Here is a 9,460-nt window from a genome sequence, read left to right as displayed (position 1 = left end):
CCTCAAAACTCACGTCTACATGTCACCACAGTAGGACAAACCGACAGACAAGTTTGTCTTGCTGTTGGAGACCTCTCGTATCACCCCCCAACTGGGTCCCAGTCCCTTTGGCTGACTGCTCCTCTGTCTGGGTTCCTGGCTTTTTATCCCCTTTGTCCTGCTCTTCCGGCCTGCTATTCTGGGCGGGCCTGAGTTGCCTCTCCTCACCTAATCCCTTCGGCTGACTGCTCTTCTCTCTGGCTTCTTGGCTTTTAATCCCCTTTCTCCTGCTCTTCCTTCCTGCCTGCTACTTTGGGTGTCCGCGAGTTGTTTCTCCTCACCTGAATCCCTGGAGCACAACTAGATTGACTTTTAAAACATAAGTTTTCTGTTGCTAACACCCACCTTTCTCTAAAAATATTTTTTGAACATTTCTGTTTGAATTATGTATTCAGATGGGAAGCAGCAGGGTTCACCTATATGGCTTAAGTAGGTGGAGGCCACACCAGAGTAAGCCAGACAAACAAGAGACACAAAAACAAACCAGCAAACACATTGTAACAGTAAAATTGGGACAGATTTCTGGACAAAGGGACATGTTATATACCACACACTGTGTGGGACCCCCTGCACCAAGGGCGCCTACAAAAGAGCAGCCATTACAGAAATTAGATCTTTCTTTCTCCTCCTTTCTTCTGTTTAAAGCAAGCAGTAGTTAAATGTTTAAACTGAGCTTTAAAGCCATTTCCTCAAAGAGTTAACATAAACCATCATAAAAGAAAAAAAAAAAGACCCATTTATATTCAAATTACACAGAAGTCGCTTGTCTCTATCAAGGCTCAAGAGTATTTGCACTTAAAAGCTATTTTTTCCTCAGAAACAATAGTGCAGGTGCATCACCCTTCAGTGTACAACATATTCATCCCAGGAGGCAGGAAGGTGATTTCACACCTGTTTCTTCTTTATATTTGGTCCTGGACTGGCTAATTTGCCCAATGTCAAGATTGGTATGGCCACATCTGTCAATGAGAATTACTGCTTTGTAACAGGATGTCCTCATTCTGGCCGTTTGGACTGTACGATTTGCCACATGCCCTATTTTTGATAAAACCAAACCAAACCAAACCCACTGCCATGGAGTTGATTCTGACTTGCAGCAATCCTTTTGGACAGAATAGAACTGCCTCATAAGGTTTCCAAGGCTGTAAATCTTTACAGAAACAGACTGTCTCATCTTTTTTCTCACAGAATAGCTGGTTGGTTCAAACCTCTGACTTTTTGTTTACCAGCCAAGTGCTTTAATTGCTATCCAATTCTTCTGCTTCAGATGGATCTTTCTATTTTATATCATATATAAATGGAATTGAATGGTAATAATAATTTATAAGAGATTATATGTTCAGAGAAATATGAAAAATAAGAAGAGAAAAGACAGCTTTAACTAGCATATGGTATACATTGGCAACAGGAGAAAGAGAGAGAGAGAAATACACGATTTGATTGGTTAAAGGTGAGTTCCTGGAAAAGGATTCCAATCTTGATGACTTGTGTCTCAAAAACAGACTACCTTTAGGTCAAATATGTCTTTGAGAAAAAAAACAAAAAGAAAAGAAAATCATGTACACCTAAAAGCAGTCTCTCTTTAACTTTGTATTCTCAGTTAGGATAGGTAGACCTGTCATATTTCTGTATTTTAGAACTTGTGTGGTAAACATGAGCTATTTATATGAGAAAACATCACATTAAGTTCACAAAAGGGAGCACAGTTTTCTTTATTTGTAGTAGTAAATACCCCAATACTCTTTGTTTTATTCCTCCTACATTTTATAGATAGATAAATGATAGATAGACAAAGATAGATAAAGATAATGCTATTTTATGTGCCATTGAGTTGGTTCTGACTCATAATGACCCTGTGTACACGTGTGTTGCTATATTTGAGCCCATTGTTGCAGCCTTTGTGTCAATTCATCTCATTGTGGGTCTTCCTCTTTTTCTGTGACCCTCTACTTTACTAAGCATGATGACCTTTCTCCAGGGACTGGTTCCTTCTGATAACATGTCCAAAGTAAGGTGAGACCAAGTCTCACCATTCTCTTTGTAAGAATCACACTGGCTGTACTTCTTCCCGTAAGTATGACTACCACATTTATCTTCTAATTTTCTCTAGAATACAATGGCTACATAAACTATGCAAAAAAAAAAAAATTGTTTGGATAAAAATGAAGCATAAGCATAACGAATTATTATACTTTATAAAAACAAAAGAAATCCTCTTATTCCACACCTATTACAAGAGGTTAACATTATTTTAAAATTAACATTTTTTTTAGGTCTCCTATTTGTAATTTTAATAGAAAAATAATATCCTATAAAACCAGGAATTTCTAAGTCAATTCACGGAAGGCTGACAAATATACTAATCAAACAAAAAGGCCTTAAGCAAACACTTGATAATTTTGAATACTATGCGGCAAATTATGGAATATAAACTTATTTTCATGTTTTATGCTGCTTATTTAAATATTTAGAATATGGTTTTAATTACCATAAAGGTTTACTAAACATCCACCTGTCAGTAAAGAAACTGATCATTTTATTTATTTTTTTTTAAGATTCACATTCTCCTGAAAGAAAAACAGGTGTGAAAAACTGCAGGTATTTATCCACCAACAAAAAATAAAGGATATCTGTGGAATGTGGAGGAAGAGGTAAACATGAACGTAATCTTGAAATTGCATGTCATCAGTATGAGATTCCAAACAAACATAGCACAGATCGTTTCTAAATTAACTGGAGACACATTATCTTTGAGTATGTCATTCATCCTCTTTGAAACTTCAAGTGCTGACTATCTCCCCAAACTGTATTAAGTGATCTTATTCTTATTGGTTGTGTGCCCTCAAGTCAATTGAGACTCATTGCAACCTTATATGACAAAGTCTAACTACCCTATGGGGTTTTCAAGGTTGTAATCTTTATGGGAGGAGATTGCCAGGTCTTTCTCTTGTGCAGCTGTTGAGTGGATACAAACCACCAACCTTTCAATTAGCAGCAAAGAACTTAATCATTGTGCAACTAAGTCTCCTTGCAGTACTAACCTTTGTTATTGTTATTGTTAGGTGTCATTGAGTCAGTTCCGACTCATAGTGACTGCAAGTACAACAGAATGAAATGTTGCCTTGTCCTGCACCATCCCTACAATATTTGAGCCCATTCCAGCCACTGTGTCAGTCCATATCATTGAGAGTCCTCCTCTTTCTCAATGTTCCTCTACTTTAACAAGCATGGTGTCCCTTTTCAGGGACTAGTCCTTATTGATAAAATGTCCAAAGTATATAACATGAAGTCTTATCATTGTTCAGTCTAAGGAGTATTCTGGCTGTGCATCTTCCAAGACATATTTCTTCATTCTTTCAGTAGTCCATGGTATATACAATAATCTTCACCCAAACCATAATTCAAAAGCATCAATTCTTCCATGGTCTTGCTTATTCCTTGTCCAGCTTTCCCATGCATGTGAAGCAATGGAAAATGTTAAGACTTGGATCAAACACACGTTAGCCATCAAAATGACAACCATGCAGTGTAGTAAATCACCTGGTATGACTTTTCTAGCATAAATCTATATAAACTCTGCGGTGGAATTTGCAGTGAGCAACTGAGGAGCTTCTGATTGTTAAAGTTATCCACCTGGGGTATTTCTGTTGTGGGTGGCACAAAGCAATATTCTGGGAAGTTTGCTCTCTCTCAGGTGTTTAGAATTCTGATGTTATGATTGGTTAGTTTGGCCACTCTGTCAGGGTCAAAAGGAGCCCTCCTAGAGGCAGAAGAGTTTCTCTGACTGCTGGCTGAGAAGGACATGCTGCTGAGAGAAACATGCTCCTGAGAGACACATGCTGCTGAGAAAGAGACACCGAGAGATATGTATTGCTGAGAAAGAGACTGAGAGAGACTGTTGACTGAGAGACAGTGGGAGTTTTTACTGAACTTGAATTGTAGCCTGGTGCTTCCCTAATAAATCCCATAATCTGTGAGTTCTGTGTGGCCACTGCAGCAAATTTTCGAATCCAGCAGAAAAGGGTAGGTGCTGTGGGAGAAACAGTTGATGTCAGGATTGGGGAAAGGGATGGAAGGAGGTAGCACATATGGCCTCACAGGTATAGGCCTTGGGCTGCTGATGGTGATTCTGTCTTCCTCTTGGGGGATTAGAAGAGGTCAGAAGTTGCAGCCTTCTTGCCCCTTTAGCACATGCCCGATGTATGCAAGATGAAGTCTTATCATTGTCCAGTCTAAGGAGCATTCTGGCTGTGCACCTTCTAAGACATAGTTTTTCACTCTTTCAGTAGTCCATGGTATATTCAATAATCTTCACCAAAACCATCATCCAAAGGCATCAATTCTTCCATGGTCTTGCTTCTTCCTTGTCCAGCTTTCCCATCCATATGAAGTGATTGCAAATGTTAAGACTTGGATCAGACGGACCTTAGCCATCAAAATGACAGCTTTGCTTTTTAACATTTTAAAGTGGTCTTTGCAGCCGATTTGCCCAAAGCAAAATATTATTTGATTTCATAACTGCTGTTTTCAACAGCTTTGATTATGGATTAAATCCTTGACAGCTTCAATATTTTTTCCATTATCATGATGTTGCTTATTGGTCCAGTTGTGAGGATTTTCTTTTCCTTTATGTGTAGGTGAATACATTTTGAAGATTATAGTCTTTGATCATCATCAGCAATGGCTTAAAGTTTTCTTTGCTTGCAGTAAGAAAGGTGAGTCATATGCATATTTCAGATTGTTAATGAGTATTCGTCCAATCCTGATGCTGAGTTCTTCTTTACATAATCCAGTTTCTCAGATTATTTGCTCAGCATACAGATTGATTAAGTATGATGGAAGGAAACAATCCTGATACACACCTTTCCTGATTTTGAACCTTGTTGTGTTCAAACGACTGCCTCTTGCTATATGTACACTTTCCACATGAGCACAATTAAGTGTTCTGAAATTCCCATTCTGCACAGTATTATCCATAATTTGTTAGGATTCACACAGTCAAATGCTTCTGCATACTCAGGTAAAAATCTTTCTAATATTCTGTCTTCAGCTGAGATACATCTGAGATCAGCAATGATATCCTTCATTCCACAATCTCTTCTGAATCTGGTTTAATTTTTGGTAATTCCCTGTCAAAATACTGTTGCAACTGTTTTTCAAGTATCTTCAGTAAAATTTTACTGGTGTGTGATTAATGATATTGTTTGATAATTTGTTTCTATTATTTTATAATTTCCACATTCTGTTGAATCACCTTTCTCTGGGATTTTGGGATGGGTGCAAATGTGAGTCTCTTCTAGTCAGTTAGACAGGGAGCTGTCCTCCCAATTTCTTGGCATAGAACAGTGAATGTTTCCAGCATTCCATCTGTTAATTGAAATATTTCAATTGGTATTCCCTCAATTGCTAGAGTCTTGTTTTTCACTAATGCCTTCAGTACAGCTTGGACTTTTTCTGTCACTCCCATCAGTTCTTGCTCATATGCTATCTGCTAAAATGGTTCAAAGTCAACAACGCTTTTTGATACAGTGACTCTGTATATTCCTGCCATCTTCTTTTCACACTTTCTGCATAGTTGAATATTTTGCCCATAGAATTCTTCAATATTGCAACTGGAGTCTTGAATTTTTTCTTCAGTTCTCTCAGCTGGAGAAGTGCTAGACATGTTTTTTGATTTTCTAACTCTAGGTCTTTTCACATTACATTATAAAACGTTTTTTTTTCTCAAGCCATCCTTTGAAATCTTCTCTTCAGCTCTTATATGTCACCATTCCTTCCATTTCAATTAACTACTCTATATTCCAGAGCAAGTGCTAGAGCCTCTTCTGGTATTCCTTTGGGCCTTTTCTTTCTTTCCTGTCTTTTAAATTACACTTTTGCTTTCTTCAGATATGATGTCCTTGCTATAATCCCATAAGTCATCTGGTCTTTAGCCATTATTGTTCAACACATCATAGATTTGTTCTTAAAGTGATCTGTAAATTTAGGTGAGATGTGCTCGAGGTTCTACTTTTGCTCTCATGTACTTGTCTTAATTTTCTTCTGCTTCAACTTGAATATGCATGCGAAAAATTTGTGACTTACCCTGTAGTTTTCCCTGGCCTCATTCTATCTGAAGGGTGCAGCCATTTTGAACTTTGACAAGCGTTTTGACTATTTTGGGTATTTAAAGCTACAGCATTCTCTCAGATTTCAGGGACCTAAGAAGAGGCTCGACTTGTCAGGGACAGCAAGTATTCTAGACATGAATGAGTTGAAATGTATGATATTTCCCTTGTTACTCTTACACCTCACAACACTTGGTGAATGGAGATGTGGCCATCTCTTACTCCCACCCATCTTCTGGGCCAGCAGGAATTCCAACCCAGTCTGTGTGCTCTAAAGGAGCTTGGGTGCCCTGCCTTGCCTTGCCCAGATATTTTTTCCTTTTTAGTTTGTTTTTGTCTGTTTTAAAATTTGTATTCTTCTTATTCTTTTTCATTATCCCTTTTATTATTATTATTTATTCTTCCCTTCCTAGGTTCTAGTTTTCAGCGTTTTCTCTCTTCCCTACTCCTGGTTCCCATTTTTTTTCTTTTTCATGGCTAACTCCATTCCTTGTTTTTATTTTTGCATTTTTCCCACTTTTTTCTTCATTATTATTTTACTCTACCTCTTTTTTTCTTATTGCTTCCTCCCCAGATAATGTGGGATTTTATTTACTTATTTATTTATTTTATTTTTTTAGAGATTTTTCCTGTGTGTTTATGCAGGGCGATTTTTGTCTGCTTGCTTTTATGTTTTTGGTGATTTTTCTATTGTTGTTCTTGTCTTTCTGAGTGAGAGACAGCAGCTGTGCCCATACAAAACAACCACACTCACACATCTTGCACCTCCATTTACTGAGTGAGAGCTACCACTTCCCTCTCTACCAACTGGACAATGATAAAGGACCACCAAGAAAAGCCTGACTCACAAACAGTTAACAGAGATCTAAATACAACATTACAAGTCTCAGAGACAATAGACCATCAGAGTCCTCACAAAGAAACAAGATAAAGCAGTAGAAACAAGGGAGCAGGATACAGACCCAGAGTACATCCCTGAGGAAGAACCAGCATTGGAACTCCCTGATGAGGAATTCAAAAGAATTTTGTGTGGGTACCATCAACAGATTGAGAGACAGATCAAGGAAAACACTGAAAAATTTAAGGAAAAGACAGATAAAACTCTAAAACTATTTAGGAAAACAATACAAGAACAAATTAACAAAATAACAAAAAAAAGAACAAATACAGAAAACAAATAGAAATCCAGAAGATTAATAGTAAGATTTCAGAAATAAATAACACATAGAATTGGCAAAGGTGTAGAATCAAATCAATGGAAGACAGAATTAATGGGATTGAAGAAAAATACCTCAACACAATTTTGTCAAGGGTTCAATCAGACAAAAGATTGGAAAAAAAAAAAATCAAGAATGCCTAAAATGTATGTGGGATACCATCAAGAGGAATAAGCTACATGTAATCAGAATTCCAGAACATGAAAGGACTAGTAGAACCACAGAGAAAATTGTCAAAGATTTGTTCCAAGAGAATTTCCCTAATATAATGAAAGATAAGAATATATCCATTCAAGAAGTTCAACAAACCCCAAACAGTATAGACCCCAAAAGAAAACCACCCAGACATATCATCATCAAACTCACCAAAACCTAAGACAAAAAAAGAATCTTAAAATCAGACTTTAATATAATTGAAAGGACAAATAGATGACTCCTTAGTAATAATAGTATGAGACTTTAATACACTACTTTCAATGAAAGATAGAGCAACTGGAAATTTTAAAAGCAGCATGGGAAAAATGAAAAATCTATAAGGGGCAACTAATAAAACTAAGCTCTGATTTCTCAGCAGAAACCATACAGGTGAAAAGGCAATGGAATCATACACACACACACACACACACACACACACATATATACATATACATGTACACACACACACATATATATAAACACTGAAAGAAAAACAATTCCAACCAAGAATTATATACTCAGCAAAACTGTCCCTCAAATGTAAGGATGAAATTAGGGGCTCTCCAGATAAGCAGAAATTAAGGGAATTTGTTAAAACCAGACCAATGTTACATGAGATGCTAAAGGGAGTCCTTCTGATAAAGAACCAACAACAGCAAATGACAACCGATGATTAACACACATGATGACATAACCCAGAAACCAACCCTGTTATAGAATTATCCAAAGTAAAATAAGCTTACAAGACTGTAACAGGGAACCAGAGACATGAATTGGCAAATGAGGAAAACTGCACACCAAAAAGAGGGAATAAAGTATGTAGTTACAGAACTTCTGAATGGGAAGGAACCCAAGACAACTGAGAGATAGAACAGACTGTTTTAAACTTGGGAAGAAAACAATAAATCAAAGGATAATCTCAAAGTAAAATAATAAACCTTTGCATTAAGATAAAAATGGGCAAGTACAAATATTTAGCTAATATAAAAATAAAAGCAATGACAAAGATAACACCATTCATAAAAAATAACCAAATCAGACTTTAATAGAATTGAAAGGACAAATAGATGACTCCTCAGTAATAATGGTATGAGATTTTAATACACCACTTTCAATGAAAGATAGAACAACTGGAAAGAAACTCAACAAAGGCACAGAACTAAGCAATACAATTCACCAACTTGAGTTTATAGACATCTACAGAGCACTTCAACCAACAGCAGCAAAATATATATTCTTTTTATTTCCAGCACACATGGAACATTCTCCAGGATAGATCATATGCTAAGACACAAACAAAGCTTCAATAAATTTAAAAACATTAAAATACTGCAAAACATCTCAGATCACAATGCTATAAAATTAGAAGCCAATACTAGGAAGACCAATAGAAAAAGAGTAAATGCCTGGAAACTGAATAGCACAGTACTCAACAACTACTGGGTAATAGAAGAAATAAAAAATGAAATAAAAAATTCCTTGAAACACAAGAATGAAAACACAACATACCAAAATCTTTGGGATACAGAAAAACAATGATCAGAGGATAATTTATAGCAATAGATGCAAATGTCAAAAAAGAAGAAAGAGCCAAAATTAATGTTTTAACCCACCATCTCCAACAATTAGGAAAACAGCAGCAAAAGAAAAAGACTTCAATCACCAGAGGAAAAGAAATAATAAAGATTCGAGCAGAAATAAGTGAAACAGAAAATAGAAAGGGAATAGAAAAAATCAACAAGAGTAGAACTTTGTTCTTTGAATAGATTAATTCAACAAACCTTCGCTGACTTAATAGAGGAGAAGATGCAAATAACATGAATAAGAAATCAAATGGGTGACGTCACAACAGAAACAACAGAAATAAAAAGAATAATATCTGGATACTATGAAGAACTATTG

This window comes from Orycteropus afer, unplaced genomic scaffold, assembly GCF_000298275.1.
Source record: "Orycteropus afer afer isolate SDZICR_OR568_19922 unplaced genomic scaffold, OryAfe1.0 scaffold00025, whole genome shotgun sequence".
Taxonomy (NCBI): Eukaryota; Metazoa; Chordata; class Mammalia; order Tubulidentata; family Orycteropodidae; genus Orycteropus; species Orycteropus afer.
Note: the sequence above shows the minus strand (reverse complement) of the source record.